The sequence below is a fragment of the Lynx canadensis genome, chromosome B3 (assembly GCF_007474595.2).
Source record: "Lynx canadensis isolate LIC74 chromosome B3, mLynCan4.pri.v2, whole genome shotgun sequence".
NCBI classification, from domain to species: domain Eukaryota; kingdom Metazoa; phylum Chordata; class Mammalia; order Carnivora; family Felidae; genus Lynx; species Lynx canadensis.
Genome location: NC_044308.2, coordinates 14,582,205 through 14,597,053, shown reverse-complemented (window position 1 = coordinate 14,597,053; position 14,849 = coordinate 14,582,205). Strand labels below are relative to the sequence as shown.

Sequence of the window (14,849 nt, the reverse complement as noted above, 5' to 3'; positions counted from 1 at the left end):
TTTCCAGTCCCTGCCTTCCTCTTCTCCTCTGCCTGGGTTGGCCCTTTCCATGGAGGCCAGACATCACTGGACCCCACCTGCCGTCCCAGCCTGATCGAGCATGAGCCCTGAATGTTTAGATTTTGACTGCCTCTGAGCAGGACAGGAAGGGCTCCTCATTTCGATATGAGGGCAAAATAGTCATTGTGGCCAGGTGCCTGGCATTTAAGAACGTCCTTGTTAGCCCGCCTTAATTTTTCCAGTTTGTTAGCCTGGAAAGCACCCTGATCAGTATCAAACTGAGGTCTTCACAAGGCGGAATGAAGTTTCTCTTCGATGTTTCCCAAAGTGAAGGTAGCAATCTGGATTTTTTTTTTTTTTTTTTTGGTTGCTTGGTGGGAGGTTTCTGTATTATTATTGTTTAAAGTCAATTATCCTTTACTCCGTGTTCTTTTTCTGTTGTTTATTTTATCTGTCCTTCTCTCCCAGAGGGGCAGAATTAAGGCCCCCATTTGGTTTTTATTAGCGTAATCAGTTAATAGCTCTTCTATAATGCTTTACTTATTGTGTTAATTTTCTGTAGTTATGTCCAGAGGCAGCTTCCTGGAAGGCCACATTAAAAAAAAAAAAAAAAGATAGAAGTTCTAACTTATTTCTTCTTTAATGGGTCCGGATAGCATTTATAGCGTCAGCTAAGATTATTGAACACTGTTGATTTACAAGATTATTGGAAATATATATAAACTGCCGTGACTATTTTAAATAGGTCTATGGTAATGCTAACAATTCCATTAGTTTGGGGCCGGTGCAAACACTACCCTTAGTGTTTCTGTTGATCTGGCTCATCACACCAGTCCTTTGGATTTATCTAGAAGGGGTTAGAGGAATGGGTGTATGCCGTTCTCATGCATACCGTGGAAGTCACTATAGTTCTACTGCACAGGTTTTAGCTAAACTCTGGGTCCCAGGGACCACTGTCCAATTGCTGGTGGGATTTTATTTATTTATTTATTTATTTATTTATTTATAATTTAAAAAATATATTTATTTATAATAAAAATATATTTTTTGAAAGTTTATTTATTTATTTTGAGAGAGAGAGAGTGAACAAGTAGAGGAGGAACAGAGACAGAGGTAGAGAGAGAGAGAGAGAGAGAATCCCAAGCAGGCTCCACATGGGGCTCGAACTCACGAACTGTAAGATCATGACCTGAGCCAAAACCAAGAGTCGGATGCTTAACCGACCGCGCCACCCAAGTGCTCCCAATTTTTTTTCAGTCTGTGTATTTATTTTGAGAGAGAGAGAACAAGCCGGGGAGGGGCAGAGAGAAGGAGAGACAGAATCTCAAGCAGGCAATGCACAATCAGTTCAGAGCCCAAGGTGGGGCTCGAACTCAGGAACTGTGAGATCATGCCCCGAGCCAAGATGAACAGGCCAATGCTTGCTTACCTGACTGCGCCTCCAGGCACCCCACTGGTGGGGATTGTAATGGGAATATCCTACATGGTCTTTAGTACTCATAGAGAAGTCCTCAAATTAAAATGGAGCTTCAGGGCACAGCATAGGCACAGGTAACAAAGACGATGTTTATGATAAATGTGATAGGTTGAGCCCCCATGTTAGGTTGAATGTATGAATGAGATGAATGTCCTGAAGCAAAGCGAATGTGACTTTAGTGATCGGCATCGTGGGTTCTAGACCTGCCTCCGACACCATCCGGCCCTCCACCTGCCTGGGACAGGAACTGACTCTAAGGCCTCTCAGGGTCACAGTTTCCTCCCCTATAAAACAAGAAGTCAGGGTGAAAGTTCTAAGGTTCCTCCCAGCTTTCACCCCGTATGCAACGTGCAGTCAGTAGGAGCTCTGTGCATGAGCTCAGTGAGGAGGGATCATTAGCGGGTGATCGAATCAGTATTAGAATGCTTTGCATGGTTTATCGAGTCTCTGGAGATGAACACAGCACTTGGCACAAAATAGGGGCCCATCAATGCTTTTATAATAAATCCATTTTCATGGCGATGCCTGTGTAAAATCCCAGTTTTGAGAACCGTTTCTTGGTCTGGCACAATGGCTGGGAGTGGACGTGGGAACAGCACCGGAAGGAAAGTCACAGGGTCCTGCTGTGTGAGCCTGGGCAAGTCACTTTCTCTCCTTGGGTCTTTCCCCTTTCGTTTGTCCAATAAAGGGGTTGGAGAAGAATCACCAAGGTAGCTTCTAACCTTGCAAGAATTGGCTGCTATGTAAAGCAAACGAGAAGGTTCAGATGTTCCCCCAACAGCTAGTGCCCAGAGCAGTTGAAGTGTATTAGCTGTGATTTAATGCTCCTGGGAAGCAGGACGCGGGTTTGCTACGGGGCTGGGCTGGGAAGGACGGGACAGAAAGGAGATCTGTGTGCTAAGCGTTGGCTGAAATTTTATGCAAAGAAGGAAATGAGGTCTCCTGTAATTGCCTGTTTCTGAGCTACAGAATGTATCAAATGCTGTGTTTAAAACGGTGCGATGCCTAGTTGTTAGCACAGCGAACCACCTGTTTTGTCTGTCTCTATACCCAGCCAGTGGTGGTGATGTTTGAGAACTTTCCTTTCAGGCAGTTCCATCAAAGAGGGGCAGTGGAAGGCGACCCAGCCAAGTCACGACTGAGCATATTTGAAAAGAACAGGGATGAAGCCCATATACATTTCAATGGAAGTATTTTTAAGGCATTTCAAGGAGGTGTCTGAGAAATAATTATGAAGTTTAAAAAGAAAGAATCTTAACTTTGATCTGATTTTCTTCTGTGAAGCAATTAGGCTCATCATTTTTCAAGTGCTAAGCTGAAAATTCTAACGGCTGGACCCAAACCCTTTCATTTGCGTCTCGTGGGACTTCTATAATTCCAAAAAAAAAAGAAGTTAAAAAATTTATTAAGGTGATTTTGCAGAGGGATTAATGCGTAAAGCATTTTGCTGGTCAGCTCTCATCAAGCCCACAGCATCACAGAATAGTGGAGATTAAGAGCTAGATTGAAATTGCACGAGAGTCCAATTAATAGCACAGAATTAAGAAACCTGTAAAGTTGATTTGACGGAGGGAAGAACACCGTCAAGGTGTGATCCGAATTTTCCCTTGCAGGGAATATATCCTACCTGAATTTTAGTATTCACGGGACTAGCTCTCAAATTAAAATAGAGCTTCAAAGCTGAGCCAAAGGACAAACTAACTGACCTGAAGAATAGCAAAGGAGAAACTTACTATAAAAAAAAGTAATAGATTGAATCCCAATGTTAGGTTGCATTTCTCCTAAATTTTTTGAACATGAAATCCCTCATACTTCTTATACTAAGTGCTAGGCTATCAGCTCTCTCTCTCTCTCTTTTTTAAGTTTTTTAATTTATTTTGAGAGAGAAAGGGAGAGAGTGAGCAGGGGAGCGGCGGAGGGAGGGAGAGACAAAATCCCAAGCTGTCAGCACAGGGCTTGAACTCACAGATGGAGATCATGACCTGAGCCCAGATCGAGTCAGATGCTTAACCAACTGAGCCACCCACGTGCCCCAAGACTGTTAGTTACTTGATGGGAGAAAATGGGTATTCATTTTTGCTTTCCCAATGCCTGGCACATGGTTCTTAGCACGATATTAGATTTTTATTAAATGTTTATGAAGTAGCAGCATCAAAATATTTTCTTAAAAAATTTTTTTAATTTATTTTTGAGAGAGAGAGAGAGAGAGAGAACAGGGAAACAGAGGATCTGAAGCGGGCAGCCAGCCGACACGGGGCTCGAACTCATGAACTGTGAGATCATGACCTGAGCCGAAGTCAGCCTCTCAACTGACTGAGCCACCCAGGTGCCCCCAAATACTTTGTTAATTAAACAAAAAGATGTCATGCCATATCCCCCCCTCCCCCCCCAGTTACTAGATCAATTAACCAGTGTTTGTCTAAATTTTAAAAATCGGAAAACTTGAACTTCACAACAACAATATGGATTTCTGGATTCTTTTGACAGTTCTGAGAGTGTGGCACTGTTTGTTCCACAGTTATATATGGTGACAATTAGCTGGGACCCAAGAGCAGGTGCCCCCATTAGACCGGGCTCCTTCCTGTTGCCACTTAACCATTTGACTCTAGGATGACTTCACTTTCTTACCTACCAGACAGGTCCATGGGATAGACACTCAGATAAGGGGAGGATATTTGGTATGTGTTATATTTTTCCCCTTTTTTTAAAAGTTCATTTATTTATTTTGAGAGAGAGAGAGAGGGGCAGAGAGAGAGGGGGAGAGAGAAAATCCTACGCGGGGCTCTAACGCATGAAACCTCGAGATCATGACCTGGGCTGCAATCAAGAGTCAGATGCTTACCCGACTGAGCCACCCAGGCGCCCCTGGTATGTGTTCTATTGATGTCAGATGTGAATGAGTTAAAGCTCTAACCTTGAGCTTAATGGTTTTCTCCAGCCCGAGACTGGAGACTCTTACGTACTGTGCTTGGAGGGATTTTGTAGTGGGCACATTCCTACGACTTGAATATACCCCCGTGGGAATAGAGCAGAATTGGAGCTCTAAATAACCCTAATGATATCGGGTAGGAGCCCATCAGGGAATTGTCCAAGTTTGTCAGAGCATATTAAAATACAATACATTCACATCATCAAAAAGGATACATCAGTCCACCTGTCTCTACATTCCTTTCTGGTATTAAATTTGTCCAGGGACTTTTCAAAATTACACCTACCTCTACTCCCTCCCTTAGTGAATAGACATGTGGAGAGCAAACCAGAATAATGCACATTGGTGAAAAGTCCTATAATTGAAATCATTGTTGCTTAAGACACCATTGCTTTAATCAGCCCTATCATAAATCAATGCTTCTCGCAAGTGAAGGTTTGAAATAAAGTGCTCTTAAACAGATTGGGTCTCTTAAAAGGCATGATGCAATTGGGAAGCCCCTGAAAATGGATAAAAAAGTGGTTTCTGAATAGATGCGCTGGTTCTAGCATTTTATCTTCCACTTAATTTTTAAAAATATTACCTGGTCCTTTCTTAGAAATTACATAGTGGAGGTCTGTAATGGCCAGGCCTTTAACCCATTAAAAAAATTTACTCCCAGGAACAGTTAATATTTGACGTTTAATTGCTTTTCCTTGTTGGAGAGGAAAATCTGTTTCTTTCCTTCCTTTCTTGATTGACTTTTCAAAAATCACCTTGTGAGCTATAAAAATGGAGAGGAGTAATTGATTTTCAAAAACTCAAGTGCACGCACCTGTATTTGCATATGCATCGTGTGTGTGTGTGTGTGTGTGTGGACATAACAACCTCTGTGTACCAGGAACAGGGACTTCCCCCACAATAACTGTGCAAGGCGGGTGTTACTATTTCCCGTTAACGTGGAGGCAGCAGAGGCTCAGACTGGTTCACTGCTCGCGTTGGGTCACACGGGTAGTAAGTGATAGGAGGCTGAGTCTTTATTTCTCCAACCCTGGGGCCTGCCTGTAGGGGGGTTTCATACCCAGCAGCGCAGGCATCCGTGGAACCAGGCAAAAAGGCCATGCCAACGATCCCCCTCATTGGAGTAACTAGTCTTCACTAGCCTGTTTAACTAACGCCACGTTCTGGAATTTAGCAAAGGGTGCCACGCGCCATCCAGAAGCGTCGAAAGAGTCCAGCTGTGATGTGTGCCCTACGCCATTGTAACGGAGCCAGGAGAAGCGGCTGAACGCTCCTTATAAGAGATAGCAACCCAGGAGAGATTTCTCCTCGGAGAGTTTTATGGGGATGAGCGGGGGTCAGATGTCCCCTCATTAGAAAAATGCCCACGCAGGCTTCAGATGAAGTTTTGGGGCTCCTCAGGACTGGTTTCAAGAGGAAGAGGGGGGTCACCAGGACGTTGGTGTGGAAAGGGTGAGGAGAAGCCTCTTTCTGGTTGCCTTGCGTTAGAAAATTTCCATTTCGACCTTGTCAAGCCCTCACCTTTCACGTGTGCTAAACTCACTAGCGAAGGCCAAAGGGTTCTCTTTCTCTCTTGTTTTCTTCCCACAAAACCAGGTATTATTTAGGTCTCTTGCAAAGCTGCACAGACCAACTGTCCCTCCAGATTATGCCTTGAGAGCTCAGGCGATATGCCTCCTCGGGTTACACCTTCCACGTTTTGTGGTCAGATGTGGGCTGTGTCATTGTTCGTGACTCCACCTTGCAAAGAAAATATTTCTATATGGGCCTCACCAGGTCTTGTTTCCTCTGGGATGGTCCTGAGCGGGCTGTCTTCATGCCAGGGGCGGGCAGTCGAATCGCTGGCCTTCACGGGACCACTGGACACCTGGCAGAAAACAGGAAGCCGTGACTTCGCTCAGCCGGAAAACTACGAGGTGTGTGCCCGTCGGATGAGACATTGCTGAGAGGTTGAGTAGGATACTTGGAGAAAGGGCTTGGGAGGAAACTGACAGATGTTGAGGGAATGGAAATTTGTACCATTCACAGCATTTTTTTCTAGATCTGGAAACACAAAAGCTTACTTGTACACGGTCTTTCTGTTATTTATTTATTCCCCCCCCCCCTTTTTATTCCTGGTAATGGTGATTCCCATTGTTCACAGAGCAGTGGTCAAAAGTGAGGGCACCTGGGTGGCTCAGTTGGTTGAGCGTCCGACTTTGGCTGAGGTCATGATCTCACAGTTTGTGAGTTCAAGCCCCGTGTCAGGCTCTGTGCTGACAGCTCGGAGCCTGGAGCCTGCTTCGGATTCTGTGTCTCCCTCTCTCTCTCTCTGTTCCTCCCCCACTCACACTCTGTCTCTCTCTCCCTCGAAAATAAAGATTAAAAAAATAGACCCACACTTGGAGTTATTTTAAAAAAAAGTGGGGGGGAGTCCAATATAGCTGGGGTATATTGTCAAAACCCTTTTTGGAAACCCATTTGGCAGTGTGTGAAGACCATAAACATTTTTCGTAACCCTTGAGCAAATGATTTTACTCCTGGGAATCCATCTCAGTACCAACAACAGCAACAACTGCTCAGAGGTGTTCTTTACTTTTTTTTTAATTTTAATTTTTTAAAATTTTTATTCATTTAAGGAATTTCCACACCCCGCATGGGGTTCGAACTCACAAGCCCGAGATCCAGAGTCACATGCCCCACCGGGCTGAGCCAACCAGGTGCCCCTCCAGGATGTTCTTTAAACTATTGTTTACAGTACTTAGAATCTTAATGTAAACCTAAGAATATGGGACATGGAACTATCAAATGTTTTCTTGATGTTGGTTGGCAAATGATGTCATAACATCGGGATAGGATGTGTACTCCTGATGATTACAGATACGTGGGCAAGATATGCTCAGTCATCATAATGGATAACATTTATTGTCTCCTTAATACATGACAGGCGATGTGTCAGATCCTTTGTAATCACTGCCTCCTTGGGCGTGCTTGCCAGATTCAGCCAGATTTTTTTGGTCTCCATTTTACAGATAAAGAGGAAGGTTCACTGGATTATCTGAGGTCGGACTGCTGGGGTGAGAATTGAACCCCATCCTGGTTGACGACAGAGTTTACACTCTTATCATTCCTCATGACGTGTGGATAATTTTATTTTTTAATGCTTATTGATTTATCTTGAGAGAACAAGAGAGAGCGTGCACCCGTGTGTACGCGGATAAGGAGCGGAGAGAGAGAATCCCAAGCAGCCTCCCCACCATCAGCACAGAGCCCTACGTGGGGCTCGATCCCACGAACCGTGAAATCATGACCTGAGCTGAAATCAAAAGTCGGGACGCTTAATCGACTGAGCCACCCACGCATCCTTTATGCGGATAATTTTAAGTAAAAAACAAATATTAGCCACCCAACCCCCCCCCCCGCAACAGACCCTGGAAAGAAGCCCCCAAACTCCAAACCCAAAACAAGCCAGCATCAACACACACAAATCTGACAAACTTTGCTCTTCTGGTAATCACACTGAAAAGTACATAGCAAAGGTTAGACCAAGAGAACGCGCCAAAGTTGAAATAGCTCATCTGCGACCAGCCAATAACATGCCAGGTGGGTATCTGAAGCAACAGTTACTGTTTAAGTCTTTTCTCTGGATGGGAATTAATTCTCTTTCGCTGAGAGAATCCAATTAATATTATTCTGCCAATTTAAGGAAGTAAATTTTACAAGGAAGCAAATCTTGCATTTAGGTGGGAAAGACTTTGTCCAAAGAGACTTGAGAATTCTCTTGAGGACCAGGCCCTAGACCGGCGGTTCTTAGCTTATTTTGTGTGAGAATGCATTCGACAATATTGGTGGCAACTGTGGTGTCTGATTCCGGGGGGAAAAAACGTACGTGTCCATCTGTGCCACGTTTTGTCATATATCTGTTTACTTTTGAAAGCTTTCAGGGTCGTGGCTGGGGTTGAAGGTTTAAATCAAAATGTCCCCTTGTGTTTTGGCTTGCAGAATGTTCTTTGGCCCCCGACGTGGGGGGGGGGTGTTGTTTCGCTGGTGCTCCAGACGCCCCTACGGTTTCTTCGGAGCCTCGTCTACACCTGCAACACTAAGGTTTGTGAAGTCACTCGAGTCTCATGAAGGATTTAGTTGCACTGTGTTGCCGTGAACGCTTGGATTTGGACGCAAGGCTCACGACTGCCTTCTGGATTTTCCATGGTAGGGTGAAAAAAAAAAATGCGCGACACACATCACCAAGAATCCATGTCTGTGCCTGGCAGTGTAATCGAGAAAAGCTTTGGAATGCGAGTGGACGGCATTATGAATAGCTTTCCTTAGCGCACCTGCAGAAAGGCACTACCTTTAGACACACCTTTGCCAAGCGCGTGTGCGTAAGGCACAGTGTTAGACGGATGTGACAAATGGGTGGGTGATGCCTTTGGAGAAGATTCTCCTAGGACTCTGATGGGCTGAGGTTTAGAGATGCCCATACAGCCTCCGGGCGCTAAGAAGATTACAGCCGGGGCCCGATATCAGCCCATGAAATATTTTCATCATCAGGATGAAGAAAATTATTTTGCACCGTTTCTGTTGTTCGGAAGTGGAAACAGTTTCAGGTGTGAATCCCCCAAGGGACTTTCTGTGGCCTCCCTACCTCTTTTTTTTAAATTTTTTTTTTCAACGTTTTATTTATTTTTGGGACAGAGAGAGACAGAGCATGAACGGGGGAGGGGCAGAGAGAGAGGGAGACACAGAATCGGAAACAGGCTCCAGGCTCCGAGCCATCAGCCCAGAGCCCGACGCGGGGCTCGAACTCACGGACCGCGAGATCGTGACCTGGCTGAAGTCGGACGTTTAACCGACTGCACCACCCAGGCGCCCCTAGTCTCCCTACCTCTTATCCGGGACTGTGCAGTATGGAGTCAGAAACGCCATGGGAAGAAGTCGTTGGGCTGCCTTCTCCAGGAGCTTTCCCTGGGCAGTCGTCTCTGCCCATGTTACGGAAGACGGCAAAAATCCGAGCCATCATGCATCTGGCCAATTATGCAATGCTCCGTCGCGAGGGGAAATTCCTTCCTCACCCCAGCTGGTGAACAGTTATGCCCTGGAGCCCAGGACGGCCATGCCTTGTAACTTTTTAACCTAGTTAGCGTAACTGCCAATATTATTCCTATTCATATAAATGTCTAATCCTTTCTTGAATCTTGCTAGACTATTTGCCTCAATAATACCCTGCGGCAGTGAATTCCACAGGTAGATTATACGCTGTTTTAAGAAGTATTTCCTTTTTTTTTCATTTTAAATTTGTTACGTTTTAACGTCACAGGATGGCCTTGTTCTTGCATGAAGGGGCCCGGGGTCCAGGCGTTTCAAGTTCTGCTTTAATTTTTCCAAGCGCTTCGCCATCATTAGAACTCTGTCTTCGTCAGGTATTTTCGGTTTTGGTGTATCCGATCTTGATTAAATGAGATGATTGATTGAATAGTCTCATATGGCTTTGGCACATAGTAGGCACCGGAAAAAAGCTCTCCTTGGTACTCATTCCACTTATTGGACAGCTTTTTTTTTTTTTTTTGAGTACCTACTGCGTGCAGGAATCATTGTAAGTATTGGAGAGACAGCGTTGAATGAGACAGGGTCCTTGTTGGAAGGACCCAATTTCCTAGAGAAGATGAGCAGCGACATAGTGAACAAAGATGAACGACAGGGTCTCCAGTCGTCATAAGTACTACGGGAAAATTAGAGAAGAGTGGTTGGCAGAGGATGGAAGGGGCCCCATAAGATTGCACCATCAGGGAGTAACTCACTGAAAAGGGGCCGGTTGAGCTGGCCCTCAAGGAAGCATCTGTGTGAAATCTCCATGAAGGTGAACCCACGCTCCCAGACACTGCCTGGCAGGAGGTAAGATCCCATCCTTATTCGTTGGGTGAGTGAATGAATGGAGGTGGAGAAGGGAAGCCTTAGTTATAGAAATCGTCCAGGAAGTTCCCCCAGACCCAGGACTTACACTTCTTGAATCCCGACATTCTGTAACTCCAAAGACCGTCGGAGTAGAAAAAAACCCAGGGAACTTAGTTAGACACCAGTGGGTGTGAAGCACTTTGCCGTGTCCCCAGCCACCTCCCTTGGATGACCTTGGGGAAGTCACCTGGTCTCTCCTCCTCAGCCCTGCACGCCCTTTCTTCTCTCTTTCCCGTCTCCTTCCTTGTTTTCTCGGTTCCCTGTTTTTGTCCCTGCCTCTGCCTAAAACTCATCAGTGGCCCCCGTGGCACTTAGCTTTCCGCTAAGTGACTTAGGTGAGGGCGGCACAGGGGTTGGGGGGGGCGGTGGTTACTTTTCCGAAACACTGTCTTTTTCTTTTCTTTTTAAGTTTATTTATGTATTTTGAGAGAGAGCGAGCACGAGGAGGGGAGGGGCAGAGAGAGAGAGACAGAAAATCCCAAGCAGATTCCCAGCCGTCAGTGGAGAGCCCGACGTGGGTCTTGATCTCACAGTTGGGAGATCGTGACCTGAGCCGAAATCAACAGGTGGCCACCTAACCGACCGAGCCAGCCACCCAGGCACCCCTGAAATGTTGTCTATTTCTTAAGGACTTGAAACATGGAATCGGATGGCACTTTTGCCGGCTGACACAGGGGCCTGGGGGTGTATTTCCAACAGCGATTGCTTGGTTTTATTTTGTTTACTGCTGGGTCTCCCGGGGTCAGATTAACCACACTTCTAGAAAGACAGGGACTTTGCCTGAATTTCTGAGGCAATCCTTCCCCCACAGAAAACGGAGACTTTGATTAAAATGACCCGATTGCCTGCTTGTAGCTTCCTTCCGTGTTCCAGAATATGATAGGCATACAGCGTTTCTTCTTTCTAATTGCCCCTTAATTCACTTTTAGTTTTTTTCCCATGTAGGCAATTCGAAGGAGAGGCCCGTGCAGCTTTGCACGATAATGTATTAGAAAGGCATTTTCAAGGAATCCGTTGTTAGCATTGTTTGTACGCACGGTTCAAATTTACTGGCAAAGTGCGCGGGCCTCGGGTTTACGAGGTAGCGGTCTGCCAGGCTCCTTCCGGGAGAAACCCTGAAATGGGAGAAGTGCCCTTTTGGTTTCCCTCACCCACGCGTCCTTTGCCTTCTTTCTCTCCTTTCAACACCTCCCTCCGTTCCCGGCCCTACAGAACTCTGTGGAACAGCCGGGCCTTTTACACCTTAACGTGAAGACATTTTATGGGTTCTCCCCCACCCCGGCTCCAGGCCGGGCCCCCATGGAAGCGAGGTGTGCAAAGGAATAAATCTTCAATGGTATAATTTTAGACCGTGTGGCAACTGGGAAGGGCGGCTATTTTGGGCTGCGGGGCTTTCTCCTTGACCTGAGATGGTATTACTTTTCCTGCCAGGGGTGCGCTCGGCCAGGCCCGCACGCGGTCCTCTGAGCCACGTGCCTGCCATTGCCGGGGGGTGCTGTGCCCCTCCAGAGTTCTGGGCATCTGTGCAAGCGCCTGAATCTGTCCACGTGCACCCACCTAGGTGGCATTTCGAGGTGGTGGCTCAGGCGACCCTTGGGGGCAGCGTCGGTGGGAGACGCTCCCTTCCACTCAGTGAGCGGGGACGTGTCCCGGTCCGGTGTTTGCCCCATCCCTCAGCCTCCATTGCTCAACCAGCAGCTCGGTGACCGTTCTGGGCGTCACCCCCTCTCTGAGCAAGGTGACTGGGCGGTCTCTGCACCCCTCCTAGGAGGTCTCATTTGGAGCTGCACTTGGGGCGTCCTCACAGCGACCCTGACCCCCTGCCCCGCCCGCTGTCTTCCCACTCAAGCTCCTGATCAGCTGCAGCCTGCACACCCCTGTCCTGGCTGGGGAAAGCGAGTCAGGACTCCCCCGCAGCAGGTGGGCGGGACAGCGACCGGAAGATCGGAGGGTGGCCCGAACAACGGTGCTTTCCAGAAGAGGCTAGACAATATCATCACTGGGAGAGTATGTCGTTCACAGTTGTGGTCGTTGATGTTTGTTTTTGTTTTGTTTTTTGAAAGAGAGAGCGAGCATGAGTGGGAGGAGGGGGAGAGAAAGAGAGAGAGAGAGAGAGGGAGAATCCCAAGCGGGCTCCGTGCGGAGCTGGGTGCCCCACTCAGGGTTCAAGCTCACGACTGTGAGATCATGACCTGAGCCGAGATCGAGAGTTAGAAGCCCCCAGGGGGCACCTGGGTGGCTCAGTCGGTTAGGCGTCTGACTCGAGATTTTGGCTCAGGTCATGATCTGCACAGGGTGTGAGTTCGAGGCCCGCATCAGTCTCTGTGCTGACAGCCCCGTGCCTACTTGGGATTCTGTCTGCCTCTCTCTCTGACCCTCCCCTGCTTGCTTCCTATATCTCTATCGAAATAAATAAAAATAAACTTAAAAAAAAGAGTCAGAGGCTCAACTGACTGAGCCCCCCAGGCACCCCTTGTTCATAGTTTTTACAACCCAAAAAGTATGCCCGAGGCCCAGAGATCCTTCAGGAAGGAGGGATAGTATCAGCAAAGGACAACAAAAATGGGAACGGTTATTTTTTAAAGGATCTGAGCTTATGTATGCCAAAAAAGAGAAAACAGAAGCCTTTTATAGGTATAAGAGAATGTGGTGCTCTCTTCCACAAGTCCCCTGGCCATTAAAAAAAAAAGGGGATTTGGGGCGCCTGGGTGGCTGTCGGTTGAACGTCCGGCTTCGGCTCAAGTCATGATCTCACGGCCCGTGAGTTCAAGCCCCGCGTTGAGCTCTGTGCTGACAGCTCAGAGCCTGGAGCCTGCTTCGGATTCTGTGTCTCCCTCTCTCTCTCTCCCCCTCCCCTGCTTGTGCTCTGTCTCTCTCTCTCTCTCTCTCTCAAAAATAAAGAAACATTCAAAAAAAATTTAAAAAAAAAAGGGGAGAATTCTGGATTTGAAGAGAGACAGAGAGAGAGAGAGAGAGAGACGGAAAACAGGGTAAGGAAGAGACTGGAAGACAAGAAGAACCCGACTAAGGAACGCAAAATCGTGGAGGGTGAGACAGAGAGAAGACGTATCGGGAGATACGATGAGGTCCGCTGGTGGCCCAGGCTGGGGTCGCCCGTAAGGCTTCCCCACCGGCACGCGAGGACTGACGCTGGCCCTCGCCGCAGCCTCGGCTGGGTCCTGCTCACTTCTCACCACATCTCGTCCCTGTGCTTCTCTCCTGGTCTACTCGGGGCTCCAAGGCGAGTAACCCAAGGAAGCAAGGTGCAAGCTGAACCCTCCTCTCTGGCCCGGCCCAGGCAATACTTTGTGGGTCCACGAGTGAGGAAGCTCAGCTCAGATTCAAGGAGAAGGCACGCAGACGCTTCCTCTGGATCTGAGGAGTGTTCCAGAAGCTGTGGCCGTGGCTGAAAACCGCCAAGATGTCCACTCACGACGTCCCCTGTTCTCGACCTTCAAACCTTCTTGTCTAGCTGGAGCTCTGAAAGTCAAGCCAGTGATCCTCGCAAACGAATGAAATATCCAGGCTCCAGAAGGGTGGGGCGGTAGAAGGATATGCACCAAGTGGGGTACAAGGTCAGCTCTTGCATGTGGAGAGGCCTGTGGCACTGGGGGGGGGGGCACTGGCCTCTTATCTTCTGGAGGGCTTTGCGGGCGAATCAGATGGCCGCGGCTAACATCCCCTAACTCTGGAGTGGGTGTTCCGGCTCGCTTTATCCAAGCCCTCGTGTCTGTCTTGATACCTTCTTATCTTGTGACCTGTTTTCTCTCCCCCTGCCTCACCTGCATTCCAACCAACCATCCTTGCTTTCAACCACGTTATTCTTCTGTGATCCGAAAGCTGTCTCCATCACTTTCTCTCCCTTGGTCCTCACCTGATACTTTCTGTGCGTGGAAAAGACGAACCACCCCCTTCCTCTCCCTCGAGTTTGGCTTCTCCGCTGCCCTTGTCAGACCAGTAGCTCTCCCTGCCCTTCTCCGTCCCACTCACCTGACCGCTTGCAAATCTGTATTTTCATTGAGGGCTCCCTCCTTGGGGCCATTGTCTGTTGCCTTCTAACGCCGTGTCTTCCGTCCATGTAGCTCATGCCTTTCTTCTCTGTCTGACTTGTCTTATCTTAGGTGCCGTCTGTCTGGCGTGTCGCAGGGCCATGGCCCCTGGTGTGCCCAACGCCCAGCATCTCCGTCAGATACAGTTTTGACATCTTCTCGGTGAGGCCTCGTCCACACCCGCGGACTTTCAGGCGGGATATGTTGCTCAGCTGCCCACCTTTGTCTGGTAAGAGTGTCTTATATCCCATCACCCCTAAAGACCTGTTTCCCCCCTCGTCTTGGTCTCTGGTCTCCAAATATTATCCACTATAGACATTCACTTTTTTTTTTTTTAATTTTTTTTTTCAACGTTTTTTATTTATTTTTGGGACAGAGAGAGACAGAGCATGAACGGGGGAGGGGCAGAGAGAGAGGGAGACACAGAATCGGAAACAGGCTCCAGGCTCTGAGCCATCAGCCT

At 47.6% G+C, this 14,849-nt stretch overlaps 2 long non-coding RNA genes across 6 annotated transcripts in view; both read left to right on the top strand.

Annotated features, from left to right (window-relative positions):
- The window catches only part of LOC115515559, a 41,507-nt gene extending 32,453 nt beyond the window's left edge, over positions 1-9,054 (top strand). The window contains exons 2-3 of the long non-coding RNA XR_003969332.1: positions 6,183-6,322; positions 8,388-9,054. This is a non-coding gene — a long non-coding RNA (uncharacterized LOC115515559). The remainder of the gene's footprint in view (positions 1-6,182; positions 6,323-8,387) is intronic.
- A 158-nt stretch (positions 9,055-9,212) lies between these two features.
- LOC115515557 overlaps positions 9,213-14,849 on the top strand; it is a 52,696-nt gene continuing 47,059 nt past the window's right edge. For 3 of the 5 annotated variants that reach the window (XR_004343747.1, XR_004343746.1, XR_004343745.1), the window contains exons 1-3: positions 9,213-10,277; positions 12,187-12,344; positions 14,459-14,615. This is a non-coding gene — a long non-coding RNA (uncharacterized LOC115515557). Of the gene's footprint in view, positions 10,278-12,186; positions 12,345-13,283; positions 13,913-14,458; positions 14,616-14,849 lie in introns of those variants that run through there. The other 2 variants (XR_004343748.1, XR_004343749.1) reach the window with 2 other exon arrangements.